General features: G+C 38.9%; 1 protein-coding gene across 8 annotated transcripts in view; it reads left to right on the top strand.

The window, feature by feature from the left end:
- The window catches only part of LOC143371802 (rap guanine nucleotide exchange factor 2), a 228509-nt gene that overhangs the window by 108613 nt on the left and 99246 nt on the right, over window positions 1–20650 (top strand). For 3 of the 8 annotated variants that reach the window (XM_076817408.1, XM_076817413.1, XM_076817405.1), the window contains exon 1: window positions 6905–7174. The exons of 3 other annotated variants lie outside the window; for them this stretch is intronic. The gene's annotated coding sequence lies outside the window, so the exon portion shown is untranslated. Of the gene's footprint in view, window positions 1–6903; window positions 7175–20650 lie in introns of those variants that run through there. 2 more of the 8 variants (XM_076817407.1, XM_076817416.1) reach the window with 2 other exon arrangements.

Raw genomic sequence — 20650 nt, 5'->3', positions numbered from 1 at the left:
TTTTTTTTTATTCGGGTAGAGAAGCAGAGAGGGAGATTATAGAGAATGTTTTGCCGAAGCAAAGATGGATCTGCTAATGGAACTTTTGTTATCAGTAGTTTGTTCAAGAGTACCGGCTTTCTTAAGCAAAACCGGAGAACCCCGGGAGGAAATAAATTCCCTTTATGCTTCTCCTAGATGTAAAACGTGATTTCACGACTTCAGCGTTGCATTTCGATAAAGAAGGCCGCAAGTATTTTTTTCCCTCGACTTTTACCGGTGCTCTCTGTTAAGTACAATTGCGGGAGGCTGAAAATATAATATAAAATAATATTCGCAATAAAAAAAAATGCTTCATGATGTAATGATATAATACTACACAGTATAAGTATCCCATTTTGTTTATGAATTTAAATGAGAATTTTTAATACAGTAAATCTGTTTTCTATTAATATAGCTTTAATATATAAAGGAATGTATGTTTAAAAATTAAATAGATCAGCTGAGAGTCTGCTTAAGGATTAATTCTCAAACAGCTGAACAGTCTCAAGTTCTGCCAGTCAACCAGGGAGAAATTTTAATTTATAGAAGCTTGCTTCTATAATCAAGAATGTGCTTAATCATACCATAGAATATGCTTAAAAATTTCATGACACCGTTTCCTATAGTTTCGATACAAGCAAATGGACTTGAAACTCAACTCGACTTAAATTCCTATCAATATATCATAATTTATTTCTCAATTTTACCCTGAAAAAATATACCTACCTGTACGTTTCGTGACACTTTTCCTGAAACACCCTACTTATCAATTAGAGGTAAATTGAATTAACTATTACCGATCGAAATCGAATGTATCGTGACTTGTTACTTAATATTACCACGCAGAATGCACACAGCAATGTTGCATCAGGTTTCTGCAAGTAGAAATTGAATTATTTGCATGAAATTGGTAACCGCGTCTGTCGATCCACCGGAAGAGATATGAAAACAAATTTTATCTCGCGGTTCTGCAGCCGTGTTATTATTAAATTGGCACTCGATTGCTTTTATCGCGAATGCCGGAATCCATTAATCGCGTAATGCTTAAGAATGGTCGATTATCGATTCAACGGTTCCTATCGTGATTACAAGCGGTAGGATAATGTTCTCGAGCAACGATAGCCAAGCGGTTCGACTTCGCTCGTTTACTCGGCGCGGAAGACCAAGGAAGCGGAACAGGAAGCGACTATCGTTCGGATAAAAAGGCGAAGCACGCTAATTAAGCCTTCATTAATGAGGGAACCGCCGTTCGAGTGTATAGCGAGGGACGTTTTCTAAGGAGCAGACTGTCGAACGTACAGGAAAGGTTCATCGTCTGCTATTTTGTGTGACCTTTCAGTGGCACGGCACTTCAGAGTGTGTAACGTTGCAGAACGGTTGTACAGTTATCCGAATTAACATTCGAGAGCTATGCTATTAGGGAAATTATTGTTTCGCATATTTCTGTATTTAGGTTCACTCTTTACGGAGGAAAGGAGCTTGGCTTAATTTATTAAGTTAGTGATTCTGCAGGACAGAAACATAAATTTGATTTATTTTTACTTGTTATTATGAAGTCGCTCGTGTGGTATATTGTTCGTATTGAAGTTTCTTCATCTTTGCCTTTTTAAGATCTATGTCACATAAAATAAGTGATGAATTTAATTTTTCCAGTTTTTTACTCAAAATTAGGAGACTTAAAAAAAGTGTCTACGACTTTAGGAGAGAGAGTAGTAATAGATGCTTAAGGGTCCATTCTACTTTGACGATCGAACAAGCGGCCTATGTTCATGATTTTTTTTCCAGGAACTATTGTACGGATTTTAATGTTTTTTTTTTATTGAATATTTATTACTCCTTGCTGTATAGAATTGCATTTGCCATACTTCCAAAATATAATTACAAATGTGTGGATTTAAGTCACAAAGTTTGTGCCTCTGTGAGAAGACTGCGGAAGTGATCGGGGGAAAACTATAAAAGATATCGCTTTGAAATTTTAACACAATGTACAAGAGACATGTCTCCACAGATATTAAAAATAGTTTTTGGTCAAATCACAAAGAAAGACCGAAAGAATAGGTCAGGAAAAGGATTTTTTTCGTGACAAGGCTGCCATTTTATAACCACTGCCAATAAATTGGCGATTGTAATCCATTTAATCTGCACATCCCTGTAGAACATAATTATACCATTTCTCTCTTTTTAAGATCACTTTAAGAATGAGGCGGACTTCCGCAAAGTGCCTGTGTTCTCACAGAGACACAAACATTGTGATTTAAATTCACACATTTATAATTACACTTTGGGAATATGAAAAATACAATTCTGTACAGCAAGGAATAATAAACATTCAACAAAAAAGAAACATTAAAATCTGTACATTAGTTCTCGAAAAAAAATCATGAAAAATAGCCATCTTTTTCAGCTGGCAAGGTAGAATGGGCCCTCAACTAACATAAATAGGTCCTAAAATTAATTTTGTCTGTGTAAATGAAAAATAGTGCCCCAAATATTCAGCCACTTTATAAACCACAATATTTTTGCACGCACATCCACAAAATAGTAGCAATTCGAACACTTTGTCTTTCATCTAATGGCTTTTAAACATTCAGACGCATTAAAAGCAATATTCTTCGAACACACCAACGCGCTACGCCCTTATTCCTCCCTTAATCGTAATTTTCCCCCTTCGTTCCGTCTAATGGGTGTTGTTCGAATTTTACGATCTAATTAAAGCAACGGTTCCACGTCTAAGAAATGGCAATGCCGCGTGGCAGGCACTTAGCGTCGAAAAAGTAAGAAAATACTTTAAATCGAAATAAAATTTGATCACCGATCCAAAAGTTGCGCGAACAACAGCTGTCCAATTTATAAACTATTTACGAAGTTCTGCGAGGATTCCAGCGATGGGAATGCTCGAATTCCAAGATCGTTACCGCAGAATAACTAGCTTTATCGATTACACCGGTATCGTTTACGAACAGGTTATGGTATCGTTCCCGTAGCGCAGAATTTATCAGCGCTAATAGTTTCCTGAAGGATCGGGAGCAGAGATATCCCGAACTTTATGGACTCATCAGAACTGTTCCCTTCGCCTTCTCACTCGCCGCGAAGTTAATTAATTTCTCCTTTCTCACGCGCGCCTTATCTTTCGACGACTCATTGGGAATCGTTCGAATCCGTTGCAGCTTTCTCAGGGAAAGGACAGAGGGAAAAAAAGAGTTGCTCAACGCGAATTTTACGGCGCCGGAGAGCGTGCACGGCGCCTTGATTGCCCCGACACGAACAAACTGCAATCAACAGCCGTGATTGCGATTATGTTTGCCCTGTGCAATATTCTAACGCCGTGGCTCGCTGGTATTGTCACGCACGCATATTCAGTGCACATATTTGTTGCTTATTTTGTCTGCTCTCTCTGCTATTTTCTGCGCTTGCTCTCCCTGTTCCCAGAGGTCCGACGAGATTTTCTAAAATCCCTTTCTCTATTGGAGCAGGGACTAGCAAACGAGTACGCACAGTGCAAGATTGGTTCGTTAGGAAAGGGGTTGTAAAATGTCGTTCTTATGTTATCGAATTATCAGTTGTTTGCTTGGAACAGTTTCCAGTGGTTCCTTCTTTTTATCAGGACTTTTCTCTGAGTCTTTTACTCACCGTAGTTAAATACAATGCAAAATACTCTTTCATTCATTTTTGTAATATAGATCACGTTATTTTGCAATACAAAACCTCTTGAGATAAAATATAAACGATCTGCACTGATCACTGAAAAATATATCAGTGACAAATGAAAGTAATAGGACAGCAAGTTAATTATCCTCATTGGCCACGTGATTAGGGTAATGTACTTGCAATTGTTTAAGAATTTTAACTTTTGCCTGGTCGGCGTAATTGCGAGGGACTGACAAAGGGAGTTTCCTCGGGCTGTTAACTAACTACAGACGCTCGGTGTTTAGGCGAAATGCTGGTAATTTACAGGGAGCTCGAGAGCGCGGCCGAATCAGCCCTTCCGCGTTTATAAGTCACGATGCATGATTGCAATTTCATTCGCAGGGCGCGGGGCGTTCGTAATGTCTTTTAATGAAATGTGGCTCGGAAGAATTTCATTTCGTTCGTTTCTCGGCCTTGCGGGGAACCGTCGCGAACTTGAGCCTGAAATAATTGAGGCGTTGGAAGGGCCAACTTGAAAAACGGGCTTTCGCGCAACTGCCTTGCAGGATCCTTGTGTATATTAAAATTTTCCACGGGAAACACGGGGGTGGAGCTTAATTTCGCGAGACGCGGAACTTTCGTCGGAATCACGTGGTACCGGGGGCAACTTTCATATCTTTACGAGTCACCGTTTATTCTGGCCGCGTCTGTTCATCTGTATCAAACGACTCGTCGCTTTAATCCTGCCCATTGAACGTCAATATTAAATTTTAATCCGCGGTATCCGTCTGTCTAACTGCGAATCTCTTTCTTCTCTGGTTTTGATTAGTTACATTTCCCTGGGGGTTGTTAGACTTTTCTACTGTCTCTTGCTTAGTGGAATAATAAGGGAATAAGGGGGAGGAAAAAAAGGCACTGCAAAAGCAGGAGTCTCATAAGTTTTTTAAATACACAATTTTAAGTGTAGGTATATCCTTAGAAAATTGTAGCTGGAGTAGGTAGCATGTTATAATGATATAATGAACTTTAATTACTTCCTTTTTAACGGGAAAATTTAGCTGTTTGAAGTCCGAGCAACGTGACGTAACGTTCAATTATTCCAATATTTTAACATTGAACTGATTAACTCCAGAGAGGGAGAGAGTAACATTGCTAATAATTCTGATTATAAGATAACCTTTGCTAATAATTCTGCAGTGGGTAACAGCATTCCAAAGATGCATATGCCTGTGTACCTACGCAGAGCAGTGAGCCACGAAATGCATGAGTACCTACACCTAATTTAAATATATCTAGCAGACCCGCGAACGCAGAATAATCCGTGACCTGCATGGGTCTGGTTGAAACGAGATGTGGCGTCGACTAGAACTCGACATACGACCGCAAATAGTTAGTAATTCACGAGTGCGAATAATTTCGAGTAGTGCCGAGGCGTGCCTCCGTAGATTAACATAACACCTGCACAAAAAAAAAAAATTGGGGGAAAAGGGTTTGTGGAAAAGCGAGGAAAAAAGGGGATTTCGTTGTTACCAGAGGACGGGACGGGCCACGTTCCGCCCTCGCGCGGGAATGAGTAAATTTTCCACTGCAAATAAAAGTTCCAACGAAGGGGTCCGCGATTAAACCGGCGGCGAAGGAAAAAAATGAGATACGCGAAAGCCTTCCGCGACGCTGTTTGCCTTTCCCGTTTTAGTTGTTCCTCGCGAGCGTGGAAACGGAAAAAAAGGGGAAAGGAAAAAGGGAGAAGAATACGTTTCGACCGAGTTGTTCCCTCGATACACAACCGGTTGGTCTTGGCCCGGCGTCACCACCGCAAGGAGCAATTAAAAAAGTGATTAAGCGGAGGATGCTGCAGTGTCCGTGGACAAAAGCTCCTTCCAAGGCCGTTCTAACGTTGCCTGCTTTCAATTCTCTCGCAGAAAGTTTGCGTACCCTCCGCGATTTATTCTGCGAGCGCGGGGGCCGGAAGAAGCCGCGCGATGATATTCTTGCGTTCACAACTAGCGTTTTGAGATGGTAGCAGTGTGTACGGTTGTTGGAAGGGGTTGGATCCGGGGAAGGTGGTTTTATAAAACTGAATGGGTACTTGGTAATTGGGGTGGCACTTGGGGTAGGTCCATTTGTGGAGGGAAGTCGAGATAATTCTTAGTGATGCTTGTGTAACATTTATTAGAGGTTACTTAATAAACGTAAAATTTAAATTGTTCTGCGTCGAGGGAACTGTGGCGTTTTAGTTTACTTTCCCAGTAAAGTGTTTTAGTAAAATATTTTTCATTTTATAAAATGACCTGTTAGTTGATACTTAACATGGTTCACGTATGAGCAGGGAGCACAGTTAATATCGCATTACTTACGTTTATTCAATGCCCCTCAATGGAACCTCAGTGTGGCCCTCAAAATAATTGAAACAAGTAAATTGCTTTATACTATTCAACATCGTAATACTTACAGCTTTTTGCAAACACCATATCACTTCGTGAGCATATTTAGCTAAATTAAACCTTCATAAAATTAACGAAATTTAATTTCCCTTAACTCGGTACAAGTCTACTAATTCGCTTAAGTGGTTATATACTCCTAGAACCGTGAAAAGAGGGGATTATACGTAATTTAGTTAAGCAAAAATTGTAATATGCATTGGAATGCTTATAATTTAAAAAATATTTTAAAAAAAGTGGAAGATAACTCGTCTTATTCATCGTGTAGCTGCTGTTGAACAAGCCAGGGTCGTCGCGTAAGGAGTTCGCGTTGCCAAAACAATCTCCTCTGGGTATCACAAAAAAATCTCCCTTAAAGTACAGAAAAAATAAGAAAAAATTCGTATGATAAGTAATCGTGTCAAGTTTCATTCAAATCGTTTCAGTAGACTTTGCAATATCAATGACACCGATTTGAAACTTAATTCTGAGAAAACAGCGTTTAATTTAATTGACCATAGAATTGACCTTCCTTTGACGTTGTAGCTTCAGCGAATTCTTTACCGAAGAATCGATTTTTTCGGTCATTCTAGATGTATGTAACCCTTTAAGAACCGATTACATGATGTATTAACCGAATCCTTTAAAGTACCACAACCTCTTGCCCATATTCCCCAGAATCCTTTCTAAACAAGCGAAATTACGTAAAGAAGATTTCAAAGTTGGAGCCTAAATAGGATTTCGAAGGTTAGTGCGGTCGCTAGGCGGCAGGGCGCGCGCGCGTCGCCAGGCTCGCGCGTGAGCGGCAGCGCGGGAGTGGGGCAGTATAGTTTCGGACGTCGTGGCGCGTGGTTCGGGGTTGAAAGTGTGCGGCGTTTGTTGTTACTCTCCGGTCGCCGTGTTTGTCGTTCGCTTGTGCCCGCTGTCATGTACTACCGATTACCCGACATGCACGCGTCCGTTAGACAGTTTTTACGTGGCGATCCCGTGACAAATCTCGCGATCGCCGCGGCGATTTGTTGAATCGACCACGAGCCGGTGTGTTTTGTTTGCCCCGTGGAGAAATGCGATCATCTGTGGATTAGCCCTGGAACAGCTGCAGCGAGCAGGTTATTCGGACGCACCTCGTGCATCCACGATCCGTGAACCAGGCTCATCGATCGTCGTTCGAGATTATATTTACTTCGTCGATGCTGGGAAACAGCGAGAGAGAGAGGGAGAGGGAGAGGGGGGAGTGTATACCGCGCGAGGGATGAACTCTCGTGATTTTACGATGATTAACCCTTACACGAGGCTGAGGAACGCGCTTCGACTTTGAACCAGGGTAATTATGCGCCTCTTTACAAGGGGTCGCTGCAACGCTGCGCAAATGCGTTCCGCGGTAATTGGGGACTCGAAATGCGCAATCTTCGAAACGAGGCCGTACTGTTTACTAAATGTTCGCGATAAAATTGACGATGGACTCGTGCGAGGGTTGATTCTAGAAATCATGAAGTCGTCATCGGTGAGTTTATTGCAATTCATATGATATTGCTCTTTAAGAGGCAGCTTGTTTTATATCTAGTAAGTGGTTTTTATTAATTAATGCTCGTTGATCGGTGATCAACTTACTGGGTTAATTGTGATATTAATGAACTTTTAACTGGGTGCTACTTGTTGGTACTGTACCAAATCGAAATGGATTGTTTTTTAATTCTTGTTTCTTATGAATTATATAAATGGTTACGGTTGGAATGGAATTTCAGTGGTTGGTAGAAACAATTCGGTAATTAATAATTGAGGATATATTAGTTTGAATGTAAATGTATATTAATATTAATCAGTATTACTTATTAGTCGTTCGTATATTAAATGTTTATTTGGAAACGTGACCTTTATGGATAATATTTAATTTATTCATTTATTTAAACGGGACTAGCTCTTGGTATAGAAATTGTACGGTTATAATTATTGTATGAGGCATTATCTATGTACAAAATTACGTCGAGGTAACAGCTCTCACTTAATCGATGTGAGGAATTTTATACTGTAACATTAATATATATTTATGGTTAAATGAATATATTTTTAATTATTCGTTTCCAAATTGTTTCTGCCGACCACTTGAATTTTATTATCTTATTTAAAGTATTTATATTTGGACCTTAACAATGGATCTTAAGAACTTTGGATCCTGAACACGTTAAATTCATCGTATTGATCGCTGGGGACGAATTCATTGAGATAAATAATATCGATGTCTGATTGAATTTTGATGAGACATCACTATGACGATTGGTGATAAATGTGTCAGTCGTTTTTTATGTAAAGTATAATGTTTATTTTACAAAATGACTGGCATTTACTGTCTCGTTCTATTGTATTATGTTAAAAGTTGGAGTCAGAAGTACAGGTTATTTATTTCTTTAAATTCGTTTTGAGCTGCATTATAAGATGAATTTTTGGGGTAACGTGATTTCGTTTAAAAAAATTGGAGCTTTCCTTTGAAAAATTAATGAATGTCTATTATTATTTCGTATATACGTATTCTCTTGTACGAAGGAACCCTTCAAAGCGGCTGTTCCTTAATGAAAATATCTCATTCTATGAGGAGTTGAGAAAAATAGATACATACATATACTTGAAGTAAAATTCTCTCGTTAAACACTTGAAAGACCATTATGGCTAATAGGAATGCTTATTACCCAAACATTCTTCCAAGTAATTATTAATCACCAGTATTAGATTCGTAAATATTCAATAGACAAAATTACCCTTTTAATATTTAATAGCATCGTCCGAAACATTCGCATTTATTATCTAAAGACCCATCGAACTTCTGGTACTAACAAAAAATACATAATTCGTTCTCTAAAAATGCCAAAAAAATATGGAGCATTTTTTCGCGAACAACAACTGTGTAGAATACAAAATATCCTTAACAAACTGCGTTAACCCTCATCAGTTCCTCATTTCACGAACTGAATCCTGAATCTGTCCCTCGGTGTAAAATTGACACAGTGGTAAAAGATCGATGAAATTACAAGGTAAACAGTTATTTTTCGATACTTTTTTATTAAAATTCATAAGTTAACATTTACAACTTAGATGTTTCAAAAAAATAAAACGATGTGCAAGACATACTGCTTGACACACGAATCACAAATAACAGAACAGTAGAACTTATTACGGAAAAACTGTGTGAAATTAACACGAGGGACGGATGAGGGTTAATTACAAAATATCTCACTTTCAATCCTACCAGATATTCATACACCAGGAGAAAAAAATTTCCATCTCCTTAGCCACTCTTCTACTTTCTTCTTATCAATAATTATCATTATCATTCACCAAAATTAATTATAAGTATCCCAAACCGTTGGTGTGTTTATGGGAACATGCACCACCCATTCGACGCTTAAAAATTAAAACCACAGAGACTTAGAAAAATGTAACTCTATTCCGACAATAATCAATGCAAAAGTCTCCGATTACGTTGAACCTTCTCACCGTACACAGCCCCCCCAGGAATTTGTCGTAAAAGGACTTCAAAAGTGTCTCTCTAAACTTTCTCTTTCAGTTGTGCCCTAAACGGTCGACTTGCAAACGCTTTATCTCACAAAGACAGCCGCGGCTTCTTTGTTTACAGCCCCGTACTTGCGCCCGCCGAGTTTTTTTCACGCTTAGTCAACATTTTCACTTTCGAGAAAGTACGTGGCTCATGTATGCTGCTTTTTATGAATGATTTAACGGCTAAATGAATGACGGGAAGCAGCGTGACGCGAGTGCATGAAAGGCGTTTACGACGAGCCGTCTAGTATCATTCGATTTCGTTTGGCCAGATATTTCCTAGAATTAGTTCCCTCAAAGCGCCGCAACGAATTCATTTGCATCTATCCTAGCACGCATGCGCGTAAACGATGAAATAATCTAAATTGCCGGGGTTACGCCTCGTCGATAAGTAATTAATCGGCTGGCGTGAAATTCGACGTGAGTCTGAATATATTTGGTAACGAATTTGCGAATTAAAAGTACGTAAATTTGGCAATTTTTGCTAGACGGAAAATAAATGTGGAGCAGTTGCGAGATTTTCGATACGATTTTTATATTCCATGCGAGCTCCGTTTTAATATCGAAGCGATATTAACTGGAGAGTGGCTAGAAAGTTTTTAATCATGATCCAAATTTGTTCTCGAATTAAAAGGAAGAGCAGGATTCATTTCCCGGCAGTATGCAGCGAGCAATAATACGCCCTTCAAAGGCAGATCAATTTAAACGAATACGCTTTACTTGCTCATTTCAGAAACTTCAACCGAGTTTTCGCAGTTACGGCAGAATTTTCGTAATAAAAGTGTTCTTTGAGTCGAAGCAGAGGGCTTTAAGTTACGCCCCAGTTGTATCTATTGCCGATAAAGCCGAATGTATCGTTAGTGCGTGCGTTGCACAGGACTGATGCATTCGAAATTATTTTAATAAAATTACCCTATATACGTATATAAAATGTGTTCCCCTAACTTTGTTACGGAGTTTGTCGAGAATTTATTACTGTTACCACTTTCGCGACCGTTGATACGGCTAATAATCGTTAGCGTGGTGCTATGTCTGCCACCAATTTGAAACTAGTGGTCTTTTTAACTCTGATATCAGGCGGCATGTTCTTAGATCGCAAGCTCAGTGGTTAAAGATGTGGGAACGGTCACCTGGGTTATCTATTCTCTTCTTACGACCAGCAAAGTGGTATCAGCATAATTGTCTGGTTAAGTTTCATGGCGCGAACAGGCTTTTCGTACTACTTAGAAAGGAATACTTTATCGGCGGTTTAAAGAGCGTATAAAGGTGAACGTCGAGAATGTTAAATGAAACTGTTAAAAAACTTGCACACGTTTCTAAAGTTCCTCCCAGCGTGGACAACTTTTACTTGAAACGATTTTTAAAATAAGGCTCCTGTGAGAAGTTACGGAGCGATACACCTCCAGGCATATTGCTTTGCAATGTGCGTCTGACCATAACAACTCTCCGTTCCCTTGCTCTTCCATAAGTCGCGCTTCTCTCGCGCTCCAATCGTACATATCAATTGGGTCTAGTTATGCAGAAAGCTGCCGAACCTCAGAGATCTAAAACTGATTGCGAGTAAATTTAGTTCGAGGATTTTAATTGTTAGAGAAAAATAGCTTTATTTCTATTGGGTGTGTTTTGTTTGTTGTTATTGTTTTACAGTGTTTTTTAATGGGGTATTTAAGAGTGAGTAGTATAATTAATATTATTTTAAATTTTCTGCAGCTTTTGGTTTTTAAGCCTAAAATGGAACTATGGCTTGGTAGTTTTAATAATCGTATAATGTAAGAGTTGTTCTATGAGTTAGTAATTAAAGATCATTAAATTATGGGATCCATGCTGTGTTTCACTAATTTTTTGTCATTTCGAGGGTTGGTAGCTTCCTACATAACTAGGCCCAATTGTAGCGTCCTGCATTTGATGCTACATGTATTATTTAATTTATAAAACGTACAAATTTATCAGCAATTCCATTTAGAGTTTCCAAATTGTTCGGTTGATGCAAAAAATATTATTGTACTTGAAATTCAGTGTTTCAGAGGGATTAGACTTGAAAATTGTAACTTCATCGTTTTCTTTATTCACTTGATCGTTACCTAAATTTTAATAACGAGAAAATACTTTAATCCATCCCCTGGAGAAGTTGTACCTCGTGTACCTTGGATTTATAGAATTAAAAAAGCTAACTGTTCCATTGAAGCTAATTACTTTGAAATTTGAGACACTTTAGAATAGATTCTATTCAAAATTGACTCGTTTATTCAGCCTTAAAATTTATAATGAAATTAGAATTGAATTCCAAGACCAGCTCTTTCGATTAAGTATCTACTCAACAAAATTTTAATATTTATTTCGCGTGAAATTATCAAATAAAGCATAACTCTCTCGACTAACCTTTAGTAGACGACTAATTAATTAGCGAAAGTTTCAACATTCATCCTAACTTTTCGTAGCTTTAGTAGTATTAAATTGCGGTCTAATTGAACATGGTCTAAATTAAGTCAGAAAATTCACTTCGCCCGTGATATACTACGTAGCAATTGAAATTCTCCTCGCAGAAACTGTATCACTACGGAAAATCATACTCTTCCGAAAATCAGAGTTGCATTCGTTTAAATTTATCAGTTCCACACTTCCTATTACGCTCTATTAAAAAAAAAAAGAAGATGAATGCTAAGCAGAAATTTCTGCCTGCAGGGCTCGTAATCTGCGGAAATAAAACTTCGATCGACTGTTCCCTATCATACGCGCGAAATGGCGTCTCTAATTAAAATCTAGTCCCGGCGAAAGCGCTTTTCCCGTAGATTTCATCTCGATTCGAAGTACGTAGCTCGGGCATCGTAGCACTTTCTGCACGCGTTTCGCCTATCATCCTGCTGGTTACGAGCGTTATTCGAACGCGTGTAACGCGAAAACGGAAGTTACGAAACAACCGTGCTCCCCCTTGTTTGCGATTTTTATCATCGCCATGCAATTCTGTGCACGGTCATCGCAATGTTCGTAACGCGTCTCGGAGAGGAGAGCTCACCTTCTCGTTCGAATCGACGTATCAGAGTCTTCTGCCTGGGAACTCTCGTCGTTTCGAGTTATCTTTGTTCTGCGCGTACAAGAGCTCGATGGGAATAATCGTTCTCAGAAAATTGAACTGTCCCTCGTCCTCTGGAAGCGAGTCACTTAACTCTGCTGCTCTTCATAGGTCTTTTCGACACGAAGTTGGTATTTTTTATTTAGGGGTGTAAAATTAATGGAGAAACAGTGGCGGCACTTAATTGTCAATATTTCTCTCAGTACTTTCCATTTTTGTGTTTTTGCAATAAATAAACAATATTGTAGTTGAGCTTGAATTCAAGTCTCACCTTCCTTCTTTCGTTGGTGCTTTAGATCGTTTTGCAATTTTGGAGATGCAGTCAATGGTGATTGTAAATATGCACTATTAAATTTTCTTGGTTATGAATAATGCAAGCAATCGATATGGTTGCTTAAATTCGTATAAGGTAGATGCAGACAGGATAGCTGATTTCTTTTCTAGGTTAAAATTTAAGTACAAAGCACTTTAGGCATGACTCTAAAGCAGTGATTCCCAACCGGTGGGTCGTGAAGTATTTTCTGATGGGTCGCCACTGTTTTTTGCTTTTTAATATTATTAAAATAGAATTATATTCTGCAATACTTATTTTTAACGTTGTTTTCTTTGCAATATTAAATTTACCTTACCTTATCTTATATGAGGGAGGGGTCGCAGGTTATTTGAAAATTATAAAGGGGCATCGCGACTCAAAGAAGGTTGGGAAACACTGATCTAAAGTGTGGACCGCATTTATTGAATATTCTGACTAGCTCGCAAGGAATCCACTTTTCTAGATCTTGAATTTCGCTCAGCATTTAGGACAAGTCCTTTCACAAACATTTCTCAAGTACATATTGTCCATAATGTTCTTCATTTTTGAGTCCTCTATATTATTAAAAGGCAACGTTACACGCAGAGTATCTTGCACATTCATCATAGCAGAACCGCAATATTTCTTTATATTTCTCTGAGATGAAAAATGGTGAAATCAGGAACATGCAAGTTGATCTTCAGTCTGACGTAAAAAGAAAACCGTTGAAGAAAATGGAACTTTTATTCGTGCATGTAAACGCTCCAAGACTATAATATAAGCTGATATCTCCTCTGTTCCAATCTGGTAGAAGTAATGGTATCGCGGATAGGAAGACTTTTGAAAATACTTGGAAAACTGTCTTTACATCGAGGAAATATACCTACTTGTAAAGGCTAGGGGTAAACAAATTCTAGTGGTTTCAAAGAACACAGATTCTATTCCTTTAATCGTACAATAATAATTCAAGTTGAAAAATACATTCACCTACTTGCATAAAATATTCTTCGAGTAATAGCCATGGTCAAGGTCTTCAAACAGTGTAGTAAATAATTTTGCTTATCACACTATATTTCCCAACCCCCTCCCCATTTACACTATTCACGGATCTCCGCTGAAAATATTTATTTTTAATTGAACTCCCAAAGACTTTAATCTATTTAATTTCTATACTCCAAGTGTCTCATTAACTCCCACCTTACTACCCCTCGCGCCATTTCTCCCTTTATCTCCTTCGAAATGAAAGGGGCCAGTCGATTCATAAAAACTCCCCTCGAAAACCAGCCAGATCGCTCATCCTTTCGCTGGAAAGGCTTCTGTCAGCGGACGATTCGTTTTCTAAGCTACGCGATTGGCGAGCGCTGGTTGCTGTGCACGTTGCCTCCTCGGCTACGCGTTTTGTTACACGTCGTTGCTCCGCTTCCTCGTTTCTCTCGCTTTTTCGCTTCACAAACGAACGAGTGCGCGCGTAGCCTCTCTCGCCGGAGGCGCAGAGGAACGTTTGTCGGACAGCCATGCGAGACAATACGGCGTGTCAGGCTGCAATAATTAATTGCGGTTCTGGCAGGTACACGCCGCTAGGGAAGAATGATTACGCTCATTGTTGCAATTATTTCTGCCGAAGGTAAACAATGGCCACGAACGCTCCAAGGTTCGCGCGAAATTCGACTTCGAGACTCGTGCTCTGTTCTCGATCAATTTTTTCCGGACCACTACCTTCTGTGTCGCAGGAGTTCGCGAGTGGTTCAGCGAGGTCGTGATTGTCTTTTCACTGTCAACATCTTGTGACTTGAATCCCCGGGTGAGAGTGATTGGGAAAAAATTATTTGGCGTTGTACAGAATCTGTTAGCTGGGTTGTTTTGTTGTCTAAAAATGCTCCTGGTATGCTCGAAGTGATTGAAAGGGAACACGAAATTAAGTTCAAAGTTTTGCCCTCTCCAAATTCTGATGTGTGTTGTCAGAACGAGACTAATTTCAATAAATAATCGTAGAAATATTGAAAAATAAGTAAAGAGATATATTAAATAAAATATACACTCCAGTTGAACTACAGTTTCGTGCTGGAAAAAGGAAAACTTTGAACCCCGTTTCCACGGAAATTTCTCAGTAATCCTTTCTGTGTCTTTGATACTTTATCATATACTCTAACTATTGTATATGCGAATTTTTAAGCAAATCGGTGGTTCAAAGTCGGTGAATTTCCTTTGTAAGATTTTCACTCGATTTGATCACCAGAATCGTCATTAAATACCCGCTAGATTCTACTTTCAGCTAATTTAATTAATAGAGTCTAATTTCTATACAATTTCTGAAGATTCCGGAACATCGATGATGGTAGGAATAAAATTGCCGAACGAGGGGCAAGCGACAAAAGATTCCTCGACAAGCGTGCTCGCGGGCAAAGTCGATTCGATCAGTCTCTCAAACTCGATCAATTCCGCTCGTTTCGAGGGCGCACCAGCATCCACCAATTGCGCGGCGAGTCCGAGTCGCGACGATCCTAATGCCCGTAATTGCGAATCACTCGAAATTGGAGGTAACTGGAGAAATATTTACGCGGCGTTTCGCATGCGCTCGACAAATTAGTCCGCTCCGAATCGTAGCGCGCGCTTATGTAACGAAGTAACGCGTGTCTCTATGGCGCAATTAGCCTGCTCTGCGTGCACTGTCAAGGCTGAAGCCTTCAGAAATTCGTCTGTTTCGTGACCGCGTGAATTATGAACATGGGATGGATCGATCGGCGAGGTTTCTTCGAGGAAACACTGTTTTTGTTGGGTAGAGAATGAAAACGGCGAAGGATAAAATTTACGACATTTTTTAATTAGTATTAGCAGTCGTACACTATTGTTATTATTATTTATTCGCGGGACAGAGTCCAGTATATGCACAAGAGTTATAATAGTGTACAGGTGGAGATCACGAGAGGCAGAAGAAAAATAAAAAAGAAATACAAGGAAACAGTCCCATATTTACAGAAAATAAAAAACAGAAAAGGTAGGGTAGTGGTCATCCCTACTAATGTATAAAGATGAAACGTTATCTGTTTCTTTGTCCGTCTTTCACGCCTAAATGGCTGAACGAATTTCATTGAAATTTCGAATATACGTTACATACGTCCTGGATTAGATTATCGGCCATTTTTGTAACACTTTTTTATTTTGAAAACATCATAAATAATTCTCGGATGAAATCGGGTAATGGGTCAGCTAGTTTCGGAATAAATTCATTACGAAAGCTCGAAGAGCAGAAATTACTGCACTTAAAAGGCTCGATAGAGGTATTAAAAAAATTTGTTAAAAAATATTCTTCTGATATTCTCCTTCGCCACTAGAATCATAATTTTATTTTATATTGAAGGTCTGGGTTCAATCATTTGATTCTTACGTAGGTTCACTTTTATAGAAGTGATCTTTATTTCAAGACAGAAGAGCAGAAATCTCCCAAATTCTGGAAGAAGTAAAAAAGCTGCTACACCGCAAAATAAATTTACAAATCTAGAAGACCGTGGGTAAACAATGACGACGATTAGCCCCTTGCAAAATTAGTAGTCTTTAGTACAGAAGGTACATAATTACAGTCACACCCCCATCATTTAACGCCACAGAATCATTTGTAAAATGCAAGACACGTCTCCGATTAATCCCCCATTCGTTTTGAAAATCACATCCAGAATTTTCCCTTCAGCGTCCTCGGTTCCTCCCACTCGAGACGACCTTCGGAACTCCCTGCAGCATTCGTGGCTCGACGCATGAGCCAGGCAACCTAGCCGTGTTTAGATTTCGGTCGCATTTTCTCCTCCGTTTTTCCGGTTCTCCTCGGAGGAACGTGGACCCCGGACACGTGTCTCGGATCTGTCGCAAGTCTTCTGCCTCGCACGAGAGCCCGGCAATTAAGAGTTCGCTCGCGTCCAGCACCTTATCCCCCTTGTTTCCTGTCGAAGGGCGAGCACATGTGACCGGGTTCCAGGAAGCATTCCGAGTTGTCCAAGCTATCCTTTCTTTCCTGTCAGCTCGTGGCAGCCAAGTTACATAAGGCAGAGACGGATGCACCCTGCTTTCTCTTTTTTCCCTCGCCACTTAATTTAGAATGTTTACTCGCCAGTAGTACGGAAACAGATTAGATCGGTCTTCGCCTTGCTTCTGACGTCGTAGAAAGTGTTTTCACGAATTCTTCACTGGTCGATGGGTGAGTTTTACCCTTGAGGCGCGGACGTCGGATGGACGCGACAATCGGGACCGCTTGTGAAAAATTAACTCGGTCAGCCAGATGGACCAGTTTAGCTCGTTATGGAATGAAGGTTTTAGGTCGCAGATCCCCTTCGACGTTAGGCTTTTAATATTTTGTAGTGCCAGGAATAAATAGATTTTGTCAGTACAGCGTGGCCGTGGGTACATGCAAAGAAATTCATTGCCGAGATGTCGTAACAGCTGGGTAGATTAAAGGAGCATGTTTGTGTTTAATGTTAATTATTGTAGATTGTTTGGGGTGTAAGTATATGATTGTGTGAAAAAGAATATTTTTAGGGTTTGTTGGTTTTTAAAACCCGGGTTTAAGAACCGTTTTTAACTAGGTAAGTTTGTAAAATTCGGTTATAAATTTAAAAAACCGGTTTTAGATACTCGAATTAATATGTAAAAATTAATTAATTATTCAATTAAAAACGTTAACATTTTTACTTGAAATCGCCTCGGGAACAAGCATATTGTTGTAAAGTTTACAGTGAAACTAATCTTCAAGAATTCATATTTGCTGAAGAAAAATACCAAATGAAATAATGATTTTAGTTATTTTCGTTTTTAGACATTTGGTTTTGTGCAAATAGAGTATATTTTATTTGGTTATATTTTTTTGTAATTCCATATTAAAAACTAAAAGTGATAAATGTTGAAATTAGTATAAATATTTTGTTACTGTTTTAATTATATACCTATGTATGTTTTTGTAAAAATTCGAAAACCAGTTTTTCAAAAGCTGGTTTTAGTATAAACCCTAAATATCTTATATTTTGAATCAAAAGCTATTCAAATTTATTAAAATTCTGATACGAATTATCGAGAACATTGTATTTCCTGGTTTTCGAATCGATTAATTTTGTATGTTTAGATTTTCATGTTCTCTCTAATGTTGAAAAGCTATTTGAATTTTGATCGTAGGAGTGCCTAGGATCCTCAACATTGCATTGTTTCGTAGTTGCTTATACGTGCAACACCTTGTTTTTGACTCGAGTTTTCATTTCGAACGCGCTCGCAAAGACATTTGCAAACACGCAGAGTCCGCGAGGCTGAGTGTGTGATTCATTCTTTGCGTATAAGCGAAAGTGCAACGTTCTTTTGTGATGCAAGGTAAATGTTTCGTAAACTTTGTGCTATCTCGAGTCCAAATATAGAATTTATTGAGTGCATCAGCGAAGCAGCATCGTAATAATAGATAATAGCAAAAAATGAAAAAAAATCCCGTACAACTTCGCATCCTCTTTCTCCGAGTAGTTTTTTCATATAAATTACCAGTCACCTGAAATATATCAAACAAATCCGAGGCTTCAAATATTGATTTAAACTCTGGTCTCAAAGCTTCTAATAATCTCAAACTTCGTAATTTTCGTATTTTCTCCAAAGATTGTGAAAGCACAGGGAGTGTAGATTTCCATCGAAGGACTTCTATACCCGGTTTCTTGTCAGCTCGAACGTCCAACCTTTGTTTTCATCGGGGGATTTTGGGCTGAGCGGGCAGTGATGAATTTCAGATTCGCTTTGTGCCAACGTTGGGTAGGGGTCGTTCTTAAATTACGTAAGGCTTTGGGGGGTGGGTCGCGAATTTATTACGTTTTCTTACAAGGAGGGGAGAGGGACTCAGATAGCGTGTTACGTAATATTTTTCTAACCTAATTTTCAATATGAGTAACTTAAAAACGACGTTTCATCGCACACGCGAAACTGAGTTAAATGATTTATATAAACTTTTAAAAGAATCTTAATAACCGGAAAAAATGCAATATAAAATATATATGCGTTACGAAAGGCGGAGGGGTGGAATATAAAATCTTACGAATTCTTATAATAGAGGAGGGAGGGGGGTAAGAAATCGCCAAAACTACCCTTGCATAATTTAAGAACGGCCCCGTAACTAATCGTTGCGCAACTTTTGTCCTCGCGTCCAACTGGCTGAATTCTATTCTATGTCTTAGATTGGGGATCGCTAATGCATTAATTTAATTTTCCATCATTTAGCAATTGGTGATTAATTAGTCTATCTCTTCCTTTTGTTTAAGTTGACTCTGGCGTGCGCAACCTTTAGAAAATTCTGAAGGCAAAGGGTGAAAAATATACCTTTATGCGGGGTGGTTCTAAAATAGGTGGCTAAAGATCACGGTACAACTTGCTTAGACGTGTGCCTGTGTAAAGTTTGATTCTGAAATAAGTGATCACAATATAGGTCAGCATATGAGGTACTAAGCTCGAGTGTGTCTATCTACTAGCTTATTCGGAAATAGATGGCCACAATTTGTGTTGGCGTATAAATTATTCGGCACGCGCATATGTATGTATACACGCGCAGTGATTCGGTGATCATAATTAGAATAGCGTGTATCTTCTTCTATATACTTGAATACATTGCGTATATTTTTACTATACACTTGAGTGAAAAAAACAATTGCCAATTTATTTCCCAGGCACGCGAGCTATCTTTTAATAATTTTTTCACTATTTCTTCTGACTTGCAATAAACCATCCTCCACATAATTTTCGTTAACCGCGCAACGATCGTGAAATTCAAATGAATGCCTCGCGATATAAATTCTGTAAAAATACGCGAGGGGTTTAAATGATTTGGGAGTATAATTGCAATCGAACAACCGCTCGAAATTGTTCCTGGATGGATCGCGACGCAAGTACCTGCTTAATCAGTTCCATTAATTCCACGTTAATTAATTATTGACATCGGAACCACATAAGTGGAGCCCTGTCGAAGCCCTCTGTTGACCGATTCTGCTAGTTAAACGTTCAATTACTGGTCCCCAGCTGTAGGCTGGTTGGGAAATGGCTAGTCAATTTTCAAACGCGTATCTTTTCTACTTATCTTCGGGAGAACGAATCGAATGGATATGCCTGCAGGAACGTTTCCCTTCCAAGTTATAAATTCCGTGTAATAACGAAACACTGAAACACTTGAATCGTAACAGGATCAAATAGTGAAACAATTAATCAAATACCCAGAAAAATGATCTTCAGCATTCAATCAACGTGACTAGGAAATCCCGCTCTTCTTTGAAGACACATAGCCTAAATTATTCTAAAAATATCCCACTTTCTAACCAAACATCCACCTTTATACTCCGAAAAGGAGATTACCATTAAATCAATGCACTCCTAAATAGAAACACTCAGCCAGATTCCAAAAATTCGAATGTCCCCTAACTAAGAAACTCGCTAAGTTCAATAAGTCACTCAAGATTCTAAGCTTAGGTTGCGGTATAAATATAAAATCAGCGGTATTGAAGCTTCGCGAAGACATCCAGCGGTAATTATATTCTGAGCCGCGAGCACGTCTTCTGTCGATAGCAATTCTCTCAATTAATGTCCGATGATAATGGGTAAATTTTCTAACCAACGTTGGGAGGGTACGAAACGGTCGTATTATCGATTTTCGCGTCTATTTTTCCCGCCATTGCCTGA

Source organism: Andrena cerasifolii, chromosome 7, assembly GCF_050908995.1.
Source record: "Andrena cerasifolii isolate SP2316 chromosome 7, iyAndCera1_principal, whole genome shotgun sequence".
Taxonomy (NCBI): domain Eukaryota; kingdom Metazoa; phylum Arthropoda; class Insecta; order Hymenoptera; family Andrenidae; genus Andrena; species Andrena cerasifolii.
The sequence above is the reverse complement of the archived record's forward strand: the minus strand, read 5'-3'. Positions and strand labels throughout refer to the sequence as shown.